The sequence below is a fragment of the Balaenoptera borealis genome, assembly GCF_965194805.1.
Source record: "Balaenoptera borealis genome assembly, chromosome: 13".
Classification (NCBI taxonomy): domain Eukaryota; kingdom Metazoa; phylum Chordata; class Mammalia; order Artiodactyla; family Balaenopteridae; genus Balaenoptera; species Balaenoptera borealis.
This window is the reverse complement of record NC_138870.1, coordinates 33,369,099-33,384,850: the sequence shown is the minus strand read 5'-3', so window position 1 is coordinate 33,384,850 and position 15,752 is coordinate 33,369,099. Positions and strand designations below refer to the sequence as shown.

At 35.8% G+C, this 15,752-nt stretch overlaps 1 protein-coding gene across 9 annotated transcripts in view; it reads right to left on the bottom strand.

Moving 5' to 3' along the window:
- LRRK2 (leucine rich repeat kinase 2) overlaps window positions 1-15,752 on the bottom strand; it is a 194,334-nt gene extending 178,582 nt beyond the window's left edge. For 5 of the 9 annotated variants that reach the window (XM_082349300.1, XM_082349306.1, XM_082349305.1 and 2 more), the window contains exon 1: window positions 1-15,743. This exon is cut by the window's left edge and continues 15,418 nt beyond it. The gene's annotated coding sequence lies outside the window, so the exon portion shown is untranslated. The other 4 variants (XR_014233101.1, XM_082349309.1, XM_082349301.1 and 1 more) reach the window with 3 other exon arrangements.

Genomic DNA, 15,752 nt, shown 5'->3' with positions numbered 1-15,752 from the left:
CTCAGTATTTTTCCTTCCACTTCCAATTTCTAACTAGTTATTCATGCTTTTTGTGTTTCTTGTCCATTTATGGGTCTCAGAGAGAAGATTCCTTCCCTCCTTTTTATTATCCTAAGGCCTACTCTTTTTAAGAGATTAAATGCCAATGAAAAGTGAGAAGGTGTTACTTGGAGGATAAAAGGAAAAGGAGTGGGGGAGGTAAAATTTCCCTAAGATCCAAATTAAATGTCCGAATTGAGGGGTGGGAGAGCTGGGGAGACAGTACAGTGATCAGGCTTTAAAGCAAATTCCTTCCAGGTGTAACTCAGAAGGCTGGGCTCTGGTCAGGGGCTTCCCAGAAGCAGCTCAGATCTACGAAACCCTGTGTAGACCAAAAGCAGAGATGGGTGAGACTTCTGTAGCCTTGCACTAGGAGCAGGACCGGAAGGCCCTGGAGCCCATTCAGCCATTTCCTGGATCACATATAAAACTCTCTGATTCTGTGCAACTGCAAGGAAGGATCCAGACCCTAAATGACAGAGATCGAATGTCCTACCATCCAGTGGAACAGCAGCTTGGAGTTAGAATTCAGCTAATTTAAACAAAATGAAGATAATGATAATATTTGCACAATTGTGTGTGCCATCTGAGATTTGATCCTGCTATTAAGACTTTTTAAATTTTAAATGTAAAATTTCTTTGGTGCTTCTGCACCAAAGAAATGAACTCATTCATTCAACAAATACTTATTGAAGGACTTCTAAGTGCCAGGGATTTGGGATAAAATGGTGAACAGGACAGATATGCCAACGTATGCAGCCTAGCAGTACGGTAAACTAGTAAGTGGAATTAAATACAGTACGCTAAGAATAATGATAAAGTAAGATAAATAGGAGAGATATAGGAGACCACTTAACTCAGACTTAGAGAGTCAGACAAGAAAATGTTCCTTTAGCAACAGACCTGGAGAGGAGAGAGTACACTGAGTACTGATGAAAGTAAGATAAACATGGAGTTTAAGGTGGGGAGTGGCGAGAATGAATGAGTCCATAGAGGCCACCAAGGTCCAAGTAACTGAAAACAGTGTTAAAGGACTTGGGTGTTTAATTGATTGCTCCAACTTTTCATATCTACAAATTTTCATCAGGTTTCTAAAGTTTTCTTTATCCCATTGCCTTTGCATGTACACTAGCTACAACTACTGGTTCAGTAGGAATAACATCTCTGATGTGTAAATTTGTTCTTAGTATTTCCATTTGTGTAAGAGCTGTGCCATGCAATAGGCAACAAGAGAAGTTCCGAGTTGCAAATGTTTGTAACCAGAAAAAGGCCATTTCCAATCTGGCTATTACCTGAAGATGGCCCCTCCTTGCATAGGACTCTTTTATCTCTGTTTCACTTCCTTTGTTGCAATATCAAACACCCCCACGATTGCGGCAGCTCAGGTCCACTTCTGTTTAAAATAAGGAAGGGGAAATTTGGTTCTACTTTCATTTTAGGTTTAATATTTCAGTTCTGAAAATGAGCCTACCTTCAAAAACTAACCAGATTAACTGATTTACCAGATTAGACAGAAGTTTTACAACTCACCCAGAACTACACAGGCCCAGGCAATGTGGAGCTAGACACTGATGGGTGGTTTGCTCAAGGGTAGGGTAATCTGAGCCCTCCTAAAATGAAAATTTTATATGATTATATTTTTAAAAATCTTCTTTCAACTATGTCATCAGCATTTGGAAAATTTAAAACACCTTAAACATTAACTTTGTAGTTACTGGTTCAAATGCAAGGAGTGTTGCCTTAAAGATAGCTAATTTTTTTTTATTTTCCAAAGCCTGGAAAGATTCTGGTGGATGCTCTACCTGTTCAAGGCGGTTGGATGAACAAACCATTGTTATTCAGCTGAGTTTATGTGTAATGGAGTTGTAGCTTAAAATTTAATGAAAGTTACAAACATTTGAGAGCAGACAATGGATCCAAAAAAATATCTCAAACTGTTTTTTGTACTCCTGAGTGGAAAGCAAATTGGAAAAAAGTCAACCTACACAATAAGCTCATAGCCAACTAGAGAGTAAAATTAGTTTATAAGGTGATATGCTCTTGAGCTCATTTAGCTTGATAATTTATCTACTACTTTGTTATATTTGAACTTTATCAGCTTGGGTGAACTCTATTTGGGACCCATGATATGGGCTGCTACAGAGTTTATATAAAATGCCATATTTTCCCTGCTCTGTAATATCCGGTAGTGCTGTCCACCAGATCATCATGACATAAGCTGATATTACACAGTGGTGTCTAATACCTACTGCCACATAATCTGGTCTTCTGTGAGTAAACTAGGCACACTGTGTGAAGGGCCTGCATGGCCGTAGATGCTTTATGAGTTTCAATCCCTAGGCTTTGAAAGCCAGTAAGTTTGCAGTTTGGTTGGAGTCACTGACATAACTTACCAACTCTTCGATTTCAATTGTATCAATGAGGTGGGAGCCATCACACACTCTGGTCATCTTCCAGGATAAGAGACAAGATTAAACCTTTAATGATGCAGCATTGCTGTGTGACACAGGAGAAGCAGAGGTTTAATCCACAATTACTCCAGACTTCACTGTGACTCTTTTAATGTGAGATACATTTAAAGCCAGAGTTTGAGGAAAGTGTGTCTTTGTGACCTCTTACATTAATAAGCAATGGGCAAAAAATTTTTCATTCCAACAAAGTTGTAAGCTTTAGAACCTCTAGGCAAAATAACTGGAAGTCAGGGGTTTATATCTATAGAAAAATAAGCAAGGGAATTCCCTGGTGGTCCAGTGGGTAGGACTCTGCGCTTTCACTGACAAGGGTGCGGGTTCGATCCCTGGTCGGGGAACTAAGATCCCGCAAGCCCCAGGATGTGGCCAAAAAAATAAAAGCAAGTATAGCACAGGGAGCTCTACTCAATATTCTGTGGTAACTTATATGGGAAAAGAATCTGAAAAAGAATGAATATATATAAATAGATAGATATAGATATAGATTCACTTTGTTGTGCACCTGAAATTAACACAACATTGTAAGTCAACTATACTCCAATAAAAATTATTAAAAATTAATTAATTATTTTTAAAAGTAAGCAAATAAATTGCTAAATTAGACTTATATTAGAGATTAATGCTGTACAAAAATAAATTAAAATATTAGAATATTATATGCATTTGAGTTTTATTGGAAAGGAGCATTCTTTCTGAAGTTAAATTAAAATACAGAGCTTCTGATTAAACCAAACTCAACAAATATCCTGAAATAAGGTTGTAACAAAAGAGATCAAAATAATATATTAGTCACAATGTGTCTCTACCACACGTGTCTAAAATAGATATATTTAAAGATTATCAATTCATAAAGAAGAATATGAATCCCTTGAAGACAGTTTACAAAAGGGACATTAAAAAAATACTAGAAAAACTCAAATTTTATTCATCCCAATCCTTTGGTGAAATTAACAATAATACATTAACATGGATAAAATATCTAAAACATTATCTGAAATATGCTTAAAATGGTTGTAGTGGTTGTTGTTATTTATAAAGTCTGGCATAGTTCCCAGAAAAACTAAGGTTTATATACCTGTGTCATTTGGAAAAGACATACAATTTTTTTTTTTTGTATTATTTTAAATTTTTATTTATTTATTTATTTATTTTTGGCTGTGTTGGGTCTTCGTTTCTGTGCGAGGGCTTTCTCTAGTTGTGGCAAGCGGGGGCCACTCTTCACCGCAGTGTGCGGGCCTCTCACTATTGCGGCCTCTCTTGTTGTGGAGCACAGGCTCCAGTCGCGCAGGCTCAGTAGCTGTGGCTCACGGGCCCAGCTTCTCCGCGGCATGTGGGATCTTCCCAGACCAGGGCTCGAACCCGTGTCCCCTGCATTGGCAGGCAGACTCTCAACCACTGCGCCACCAGGGAAGCCCCATACAACTCTTTACGTCCATATTAGAACAGATTACATTATTGTAGACTGAATACATCATAACAAAGCATACTTGTATGAATAAGCACTTAGTAGATTTCTTTTTATTGGCATAAATTCCTACAATAAAGTTGATCCTAAAGAAGAACATACAGATTATTCTTATTTTAGTGGGACTAATCCTCTAGAAATATTTAACTATCATTGCTGACAATTTCTACTCTTGTAATTACGAAGCATTTTAGTAAACATCACTTAAAAAACAAACAAATTAATGAAGAGACAGATGTACCTTTAATGTGGATCAAAGCTTAGAGACATTCCTATTCACATAAACAAGCTTATTAATGAAATAAATATTTATAGTGCACCTCCCTTATTCTAGGTATTGTGATAGGTGCTGACGATTCAAAAAGAAAAGCATGAGCTCTGCCCTCAAGGAACTCAGAATTTCTTATTATTTGCCATCAGGATCATAGTTCAATGTCTAATGAGGCAAACTGCTATCATTAGTTAGCATGCTTTTTGGAACTTTGGGGTAGAGCATAAGATAAACTGAAACAACAAAAAAGTGGCTATTTGAAAGAGCTTCATTATTTGCAAGTGATATATTTATGAGTCTATAAAACCTAAGTGAGTGATTACAAATCTTTTAAAATTAGTTCACTAAAGTGATAAAATATAAGCTTTATGTTAAAAAGATAGTTTGCAATATAACAACAGTAGAGTTCATAAACTCAATAGGGAAAAAAAGGGTTTACATAAATAGTTTCATTTAAAAAACAATAAATTAACCCCTCCCTCCCAAAAAAACCCTAGGGACTGTCCTAACAAGAAACGTGTGCAGGGTCTATTAAACACAAAAATACACACAGAAGACATCCTAACAATTATTAAAATACATGATGAATTGAAATAAATGGATATTCTATGTTTCTGGATGAAAAGTAAATATAATAAAGAGCTATAAAGATTTTTAATTCATCTCAAATTAATTTATAAATATAACATAATCCAAATTAAAATGTCACTGGTTTTATCATTAGTGGAATTAAATATAATATTTTAAAAATTCATGTACGAAGGCAAGTTTGTGAAAAAAACTGAGAAAATTTTGAGAAAGAAATTATGAGAGAAGATTTGTCCTATTAGACATTAAAGTATTTTGCAAGGCAAAAACAATAGAGGAGTAGATAATTGTTGCAAATATTGTTAAACAATGATGCAGAATTGATAAATCTAAAACAGAGCTTAGTGTATATGATAACTTAGTACTTATCAGGGAAACATTATGAATCAACAGGGAAGAAATAAATTTTTAAATAGCTCTGAAGAAACTCAAGTTATTGGATGAGATTATCAAGTTTATCACATTAGAATAAACATCACAATAAATTCTAGATGGATTATGAGACTAAATAAAAAACAAAAATGTAGAAGTGTTTTCTGAGTATAAATTTTTTTAAACTCTACCATAAAGGAGAATATTACATTCAACTGAAATTTTTAAATGTTTAAATCCTGTGCATACAAATACACTAAAATTTTACTTGGCAAAGGACAGAGGGACGATATTTGCAAAATATATAGTGAGTAAAAAGTTAATAACCTTTCTTCTTTCCTTTTCTCCTTTCTTTCCTTCAACAAACATTTATTAAATTCTGGCCAATACTGTGTAGGAATTGAAGATGCAATGGCAAACAGCACAGATTCAGTCCCCGTGGCTGCTGCTACCCAAAAGTTACATCTATGGGAAGAACTGGAGAAAAAGGTGTCCCCAGTTGGTTGCAAATTGTGGAATGATCTCAGGCTCCACTTGTTCTCCTCAACTGGTGCCCCTGGGCGAGAAACATGTATAGCCCTGTCTGGGAGCTCTCCAGTTCTCCTGCACATAGCCAAACCAGCAAAAAGGTCAATTGAATAATTCCTTGTAAGCAGGCAAGGCAGAAGAAAGTAGGGGACACTTAACCTGAGCTGAGGCCTTAGGGAAGATAGCTGGGAGATGTGGCAATTAAACTGTGAACCGAAAAATGAGCAAAATTTATACATGGAGACGGAACAGCATATGTGCAAAGGTGAGATCCTCATTTTGTACAAAGCTCTTATAACCAATTAAGAAAAAAATGGCATCACAAAATAAAATTAGGCAAAATGCACTAAAATTAATAAAATATTAATCAAAGAACATGAAAAATTGCTCATCCTCCCAAGTAATCAAAGAAATGTAAGTTGAACCAGCAACTGAGATATCAATTTTTTTCTATAAACTTGAGAATACTTGATAGTTTGTGTTAAAAGCCCTGAAAGAACTCATACCCTTTATGCAAGTAATTCCACTTCTAAAATTCTCATATCAAATAAAACAAAAATAATAGAACATGAAGATATGTATAATGTTACTCATTGTTAAACATTGCATATGCTATCAACTGATAAAAAGATAAACGAAAGGTGGTGTAACCAATGGAATAAAGTTCTAACACATGCTATACCATGGATGATCCTTGAAAACGTTATGTGAAATAAAGAAGCCGGTCACAAAAAACCAAGTAAGGTAGTGATGGTTGCTTAAAGTTAGGGGGCGGGGAAGAAATGGGATGGGTGGACAAGGAGGGGGTAACTAAAGGGCACAGGGTTTCTTTAAAGATGATTAAAATATTCTAAAATTGACTGTGGTGATGGTTACACATATTTGTAAATATACTAAAGACCATTGAATTGCATACTTTATATGGATGAATTGTATGGTATGTGAATTATATCTCAATAAAGCTTTTAAAAAATGGTATTTATGATAGCAAATAAGAAAAAGAAAAAAGAAAAAACCCTAATGTCCAAAATATATAAAAATACTTAATATATCTACCTAAATCTATCTAACATAAACATTGGTTATCTAGTTATTTCTGGATGTTGGCATTTGTGGGTGATTTTTATCTCTCTTTTTTTTTCTCATTAAAACTCTTCTGTAGTATAGGCATCTGATTATTTTTACAATTAAAGGAAATGACACATTAGGAAAAAAAGACTAAAACAAACTTGTAAAATTTAAGAAAATGCCCAAAACAAAACTTCTGGAAGAAAAATATAGGACCTAAAAGTTAGAAAATTAAAAGCAGTTCTTTGGGTTTCTTTTTCATTTGTTCTCTTTTTAAAAAATATGGGTAATATTTTACACAATTAACTTTATGCCCTACACTTCCTGTGTGAGCCACAAGCTAATTTAAACTTTATTTCTCTCATGTTGGTCATTCAGAAGAAAAAGCAAGCTATTCGTAAATGATTTACAGCTCTAAAAATCCTATGTTCTTCGTGCAATTTCAACATTTAAAAAAGGAATGATTCAGTAATAAGCTTTCTAAGCTGCTGATTCACTTAGAAATGAAAAAAACATAAATAACTACTAATAAAATGTTTGAAACCATAACGCACCTTCCTCCCGAAATGTGGAGTTTAAGCCTCTTCGAAGCAATCTTTTCTAAAATCATCTTCACCTTTTCAAAATGGAAAGAACATATTGTGGTTATATAAGGAAATATCTATAATTTTAGAAATTTATATGTAGGGGTGGAATAACATACTATTATTTGCTTTAAAATATTTCAGCAACATGAAAGAAAAGGGGAAAGTGATGGATGAAGTATACGTGGCAAAACTTTGATAATTATTAATGTTGAGGTTTTTATATATTTGGGCTTACTTTGTGTTTTGAAAGTTTTTATGACAAAATACTTTTTGAGTGGAAGGGACGTTTTAAAGTTCTTTAAAAGAGTATAAATAGAATCTAAAAAAAGAGATAATAAAATACACGATGCATAGAGGAAGCTTATAAATCTTAGTTAATATAAATATGCTAAAGACACTTAAATTCATGTTGTGACTCCACACATCATTTTTTCCGCGTGGAAAAAAAGTCTAGCTCTGCCTTCAGTTGCAAATTAGAAGAGGTATGTGATTTTCTTTATATTGTCCTAAGACAAAATTCTGACCAATGGATATAAACTCAAGGAGGACAGATAGTCCAGAGATGGACTAGGTTGCCTTAGGAAGTTGTAATTTACTACCCCTGGAAATGTCAACTAGACATTCTTTCTCTTAGAAAGTCAGAGATAGACTTCAGGCATCAGATGTGGGGTGGGATAAAAGTCCTTGAAGTTAACTTTGCTATTCAACCAGAGAGTCAGTGAGGCATAATAATGAGCTGGTTACTAGGTCTATGATTATCAGGCCAATCATGCTCAACCTCTGGGTGCCTATGAAATAGTATCCATTTCTCAGGGCTGTCGTGAGGATTAAATGATAAAATGTATGTAAAGCATTAGAACTGTGCTTGGCCTGTAGTAGGTACTATCAAATATTTTGATATTTTAATATCAAAAATATTAAACTTTATGACTATGATGATTAACACCATAAGCTTTGGAGTCAAACATCTGGTTTCTAACTCTAGTTTCACCATTTACTATCTCTCTCTTTTTTTTTTAACTTCAGGCAGTTTATTTTTCTTTCTTTATTATTTTCCTTTCTTTAGATCTTTCCATGCTAACCTCTAAATAACAAGTGTTAAAATTCAATACTAATTATCAAATGTATCCATGACACACGATTGACACTCAACAAATGATATTTATCTTATTACAGTAATGGTGACATTCCTCCACTTCAAAAATTCTGTGATTCCAAGAAAAAGTTACTGGATGATACTAATTATTTTAATATTTTATTTCCAACAATGTATCTTTTAAAACTACTATATATAGTGCTTGAAATTTACTTTAAGAATATAAAACTCACTGACGAGAGCATTTGCTGAGAGTCACATTGATCATTAGCAAAGTTGAGGAACCCTTTGAATTTGCTGACTGGAACCTCACCAGTGTTCATCCACTCACTGACTGGTACCAATGTCAAAAGAGATGACTTATTCTCTCCAGAGCATCCACATCCTCTTGCCAGGAGACTCTTCCAAAAGTAAAATCTCTGTGGTGTTTTTGACTTATTTTAAGATCTTTGGGATAAAAGTTAAGAAAAGTAAAATATGAGCACTGCAACATTTCTAAATAGGCTGTTACAATTTCATCAGTATCTAAGGGGAAGAAACTGTATTTATGGTTCTGATTACTGACTGCCATTCAACAACAGTTTAAGATTTACTACTTTCTTGTCAAAGAGATATTTTCAAATAACATCTGTATATTTCTCTCTATATCTCTATAACAGAAGCAAGGAGTCCAAAACTGAGGGCACTTTGAATAGGTTTAAAATAAGAAATATGAAATTGGGCATCAGCATCTAGCATACTGTTTTTCCTATGATTAGTGCTCAAAAAAAAAAAAAAATGTAGAATATAACTGAAAAAACTTATCCAAAATATGTGACCTTTGCAATTTAGCAATATTAAAGATGTATTATGGAAAAATATGCAAAGAAGGCTCAAGCCACTGTATCAAGTAGTTATTTCTAACTCTGGAAAAATTTATATATATATAAAAAGAAGAACTTGAACATCTTACCCATTATTATATCAGTGCATATTAACTCAGCATTAAAGTAAAAGAGAATTATGACTTCATATTTGAGCTATAATATCCATCATGGCCTGTCTTACTAGATTTTGTTCCTGGTGCAAACTATTTCAATTTTAGATGAACATTTTCTCTAAAAGGTTTTCTGATTGTAACTACTCTGGGTAAAAGAGATGAAAATTTCTGGGAAATTTTCTTAAGGTAAAATAGAAATCCTACATTGAGAGATTAAAAATTAATTTTTTACAGGGCACACCTTAACTAGTAGATTAAATTTTTATATTTTTAAACAGTAATCTATCAATTATGTCTTAAAGTTATAAGGTTTAAATCCTCTAAAACATTCTGCAATATGTCAACCTTTAAATTATTAGTGAGTGTCAAGAACCACTTAGAATTTGGACCCCATAATGGGAAGAGGCCAAATCCAAAAATAACACTCAGCTAGGCCTTGGTAATGCCAAGAGCTGACCTGCTCTCACAACTAGGCCTTGCTGTTTATGCAGCCTAAAATTTCATAGAACATTAACATCAGAGAAGGCCACTCTGTGACTGTGACAGATCAAGACAAAAACTAGAACACTATGCAATCATGTTTGAACACATACCAAAACATGAAATTTGTCCAATTCACAAAAATGACCAAACATTCCCTGTCCTGGCTGCTATACATTGTTTGAACTCATATGTTGAAACCTAATCCCCAATGTGATGGTATTAGAAGGTGTGGCCTTTGGAAGGTGATTAGGTCATGAAGGTGGAGCCTTCTTGAATGGGATTAGCACCCTCACAGAGGAGACCCCAGAGAGCTCCTTTGCTCCCTCTGCCATGTGAAGACAAGCAAGAAGATGCTGTCTGAGAACCAGGAAACAGGCTTTCATCAGACACTGAATCTTGGATTTCCCAGCCTCCAGAACTGTAAGAAGTAAATTTCTGTTGCTTAAGCCACTCAGAATAATGGTATTCTGTTAAAGCAGCCTGAACAGACTAAGACACTGGCTAACAGGAGTGATTGCTGCTTCTTTATCAATTATATCTTTAGCCTATATCTAGCCTTTTCTCCTAGGTAAGATCTATTTAGATATCTAATCATAGAATCATAGAATCACAGAATTGTTACCAGAGTTTTCCTCTTCACTTCCTCCCTTCTCTCAGCATATAAACTTTTAAAATAATAACACTTCCTAAGTACTTTCCACATATCTGCTCCCCTTTTATTCTCACAAATGCCCTGTGAGGTGAGCATGCAGAGGCCCTGCGAGATTGAGTAATACCCAGCTGATGAGCAGCCTGGGATTCCAATCAGCCCAGTCTGGATGAAGAGCATGTTTAAGCATGCTTGATTAAGAGATCTTAATCACTACACAAAACTGCATCTTATAAACAAAATGAAGCATAAGCTGGACTCTATTTCCCCTTTCTGGTTCCATCTCTTTCATTTTTTGTCACAGTTAAGCTTTGGTGTCCTCACTGCCTACCTTCCCTTAATTCCCATTAACAGTATCATCAGAGTGCTCTCCCTTCCATGCCCCACATTCTATCAAAACCACCAACAACCTGAGAACAGCTTGGAGACAGGGCAGGCTTTGGAATCATACAGACCTGAATTTAAATCCCAGCAAGTTATTTAACACTTCTAATTTTCATTTTTACCTCATGCAGTCCTTGAGAGATCAAATGAGATAACACATACAAAGCACCTTGTACATTATTATCATTAAAAATAATAATATATCAATGTTACTGACCAATCAGCAGCATTTGATGTTGTTAACTTACTCTTTCTATCTTGAAACAATCTATGCTTTTGGCTTCTAGGAGTCCATCCTCTCTTGGCATTCTCCCAATTTTCTAGAAGGTCCTTGGTCTATTTTATAAGATTATTTTCATCTGCTTAAGTCACAAATATTGGTATTCCCTAGGGGCTTGTTCTTGGCACTCTTCCCTTCTTGCTTGAAATCTTGCTTGGTTCTCAATTTGTGCATGTAGGGGGAGAGGGATGGAAAAGCGCTGAAGGGACTTTTCAGAATTACTAGGGGAGTTTTCAAACTACACCTCTTCCATCCTTGACCTAAAGGAGATTCTGATATATTCCCTCAGGGGCATACTACACTGTGTTTTAATTTTTGGTGATAATTAGTCTTCTTGGGTTTATGAAGTTTTAATATTTCCTTGATTTTGTGGCACACATAAAAGAATATCTAAAAATGCTAGGTGACAAGTGTAGAGGGAACTTGTCTCTTCTCCTTAAATTCCTTTCTTGGGTCATAAAATAGGTACTATCACAAATAGTTCTGACCTCTCAGGGAGTGCTAGAGATTTTCATTCCATACTTAACTGCCCTTGAGGATGTTCTGGGGAGGAAGCCGCCATCATTCTCTCCACCCTTTTACTAGCTCTTTCCCAAGAGAAGAGGAGAGACTTACTTGATTGAGAAGATAGGTGAGAGACTGATATACACTAGCTGATGTTTGTTTACTGGCCAAGTTAATGTATTAAGGCCATTGCCCATAAGTGATATTATTTCTTGGAGCTAATTTTTTTCTCTCTCTCTGTTCTTGGCTCTTTTACACCTGTACAAGCATTGTGTGCATGTGTGTGTGCACCCTTGCAAGACTACAAGTGCTATTTCCTGTCTTGAGGTGATTAATGCCATGTGCAATACCCTACATGAGAAGCCTGTAATTCTCCCAGGTCTCTTCCTGTGCCTAGAAGTTTAAGTAAGTTCAAACCATGAAGGGAGGTAGGGGACCCAGCAGCATTCACCCATGTAGGGACAGTGTCATGAAAAAGCTGATCTCCAATCACTATGCTCTTAATTCGTGTGTGCCCACTTTGTCGGGACACAGGAGGAGAGGACAGGTGAGCAGCACTCAGCAGAGCAAGAATAAAATTAATGCATCATAGTCATCATATTGTATGTGTTTCTTTTCATTAAGAGAATGTAACTTCCTTCTTATGAGTTGTCTTTAGGTAACCGAAGACTACAGAACTGCAAAACTCTGAGTTAGGACCACTAATTGAGAAGATTTTACATTTGGCCACAAAAGCTGCATGATGCACTGTTTTTCAAATGTGGCCTGCAACTCATTAGTGTGTAAAGAAATGTTTAACAGATTACTGCCAAGATTTTTCGTTGTTGTTGTTAATAAAAAAGAAAATTTTAGAGAGCATTGGGATTATTTTGGAGGGTAAGAGAAGACAGGAGAAAAAAATCTCAGTGTGGTTAACAGTCTTAACCTTACAAAACTTGTAAGTAGGAAAGTAGGGACTTGAATTCAGACCATCTGAATCCATGCCATGTGTTTTTGGCTGAAGGATGCATCTCAGTTTTACTGATTTCCAATAACTTACCTCCTAATTTCCTTAGTTGATTGTCTTCTTAAACATGAACATGGTAATTAAATGCATAGCTCTTGAAATTCAAACCCCAGGCAAGTTACTTAACCTCTCTGAGTCTCATCTGTGGAGATAATAACTGTACCTACCTCAAAGGATTTGTTATACAGGCTAAATTCATGTGTTGGAGCCCTAACACCCACCCACTCTGGACCCCATACCACAGAATGTGACTGTATTTGGAGATAGGATCTTTAAAAAGGTAAAATTGAAATGGGATAGTTAGAGGAAACCCTAATCCAATCTGACTGGTGTGTTTACAAGAGGAGATTAGGACACACGGAGAGACACCAAGGATTTGTGTACAGAGGAAAAGAAGGCAACCATCTGCAAGCCAAGGAGAGAAGTCTCAGGAGAAAACATGTTGACACTTTGATCTCTCACTTCTAGACTCCAGGACTGTGAGAAAAATAATTTCTGTTGTTTAAGCCACCCAGGCTGTGGTATTTTGTTATGGCAACTTTAGAAAACTAACACGGATTGTTATGAGATTAAAAGTTAATATATATAAAGTAATTGGCAATATGACTTTCCTATTGTTATTACTTGCCTCGAAGTCAATTTCTCTGTATCTTCAATTCTTAAAGTTTATTACTTTCTTATATGTAATTATATGTACTTGTTAACTATTTGCCCTTTTGAGAAATTTGCCCCCAAAAGAGCCCCCATGTTGGCCTGTTCAAATAGAAAAGTGTTTGTAATATATTAAGGACTCACTAAATATTTACTGAATTAAGGAAGGTCTCATGACCAATGTAGGTGCCCTGCTAAATTGTTTTTAATAAAAATGGGCCAATTGATTTGAGCATTTCTTTCACACCCATCTCTAGATTCATGTCCCACTTATTTTAAAAACATATTTAAGGGTACAATGCAGATTACAGATCTAAATCTTATTTTTCTACTGACCTTACAAAAAGATGTTGAAAGAGGAGTAAACAGTGACAAAGAGTATGATGAGAATGCTTTCGAATAGAAAACATATCAGGGTGGCATCAAGAATGTCCTTACAGGGCTTCCCTGGTGGCGCAGTGGTTGAGAATCTGCCTGCCAATGCAGGGGATGCTGGTTTGAGCCCTGGTCTGGGAAGATCCCACATACCACAGAGCAACTGGGCCCGTGAGCCACAATTACTGACCCTGCACATCTGGAGCCTGTGCTCCGCAACAAGAGAGGCCGCGATAGTGAGAGGCCCGCACACCGCGATGAAGAGTGGTCCCCACTTGCCGTAACTAGAGAAAGCCCTCGCACAGAAACGGAGACCCAACACAGCCATAAATAAATAAATAAATAAATAAATAAATAAAAATAGTCACTAAAAAGAATGTCCTTACAGAGGTGAAAGTTATAGATGTCCCTCCCACTCTCTAGTATGGATAGTTTTCCCTCTACAGAAGTAGAGCATTAGGACAGGGACAGGGATCACATGTGATTCATGAATTAGATGTAGCAGGGTCAAGGCTACTCATATAAAGTCCCTGTCCAGTTCCAGAACCACCAACACCATTCACTACACTTGTACATATCAATGTTCAAGCACTAAAGCTCACATTGGGAGATATAATCCTGTTTGCTGTCCAGACCCTCTTATAGATTCTGCTGAGATTTATATTCTTGAGCATGAAGTAAGAAGAAAGATGAAAAGACACTATTTAATTTGAGGAAGGAGCTCTGTTCCTCTTGTTTTCTACTTGAAAATATGACAGTGCCTAAAAGATAGCAAGAACAGTATCCATGAGCTGTGCAATGCAGCTAGGCATTAAAGAATTAGATAAGGTTCAGAGAGTTCCCTGGTGGCGTAGTGGTTAGGATTCCAGGCTTTCACAACTGGCCCAGTTTCAGTCCCTGATTGGGGAACTGAGATCCTATCCCATAAGCCACGAGTCATGGCTGACCAAAAAAACAAAACACAAACAAAACAAAACAAAGATAATGTTCAGTAGGGACAAAAGTAACATAACCTATTGAGATAAAAATAATCCATACTCTACTAATATGACAATGACTATGTGACTGTGACTCATCCCTTAGCAAAGATAAGAGTCTCAATAGCCCTTGAAAATATCAGTGTAGGGTGCTCTTTGGTCAAAAGAAAAACACCAGTTACTTTTAGGAAGGAAGCAAATTATGAAACAGGAAGCTTGCCTTGTTTAGTTACTTTAATATGCATCTTGTCTCTAAGAGAGTGAAAAGAAGTTATGGGTCAAGAAACTTTAAAGATGACTTAACAAATCTGGAGAAGTGAGAGAACACATAACTAGAGTAATATAGGGGGTAAAGTAGCTTCTGTATGAGAAAATACCTAAGACTGTTTAGTCTGAAAAGATGAAATAAGGTGAAATCAAAGTTCATAGTATGATAATAGGTTTATACAGGACACATGTAGACTCCCTCATCAATCACTGAGTTTTAGAATGGAGGGGACAGACTTGATAGAACATCAGGACTATATAGGAAATTAGAAGTCATTCTAATCCAATCCCCTTATTAAAAATCAGGGAATTGAGACCTTGAGAGGTGAAGTGACACCCTGCTGGTAATAACAGAGCTAGGACTAGGCCTTATTTCTCTATCCAACCACCTCTCTTTGACTCCATTTAGAGTTCTCATACTGCTCCCTGGCTGGTAAGTGATGCCTACAATGGAACCCCTTTCAGGCCTGTCCAACTCATTCTTGCTTTGCAGTCCTGAGTTAGAAAACAGATGAAGTAATTTATTCTAAGGTGAAAAGAACAATAACTGTATGCCTTACCTCCTCCATGGATTTATTTATTTTTATTTTTTTAATTTTATAAATATATTTTAATTGAAGCACAGCTGATTTACAATGTTGTGTTAGTTTCAGGTGTACAGCAAAGTGATTCAGTTCATATATATATATATATATATATATATATATATATA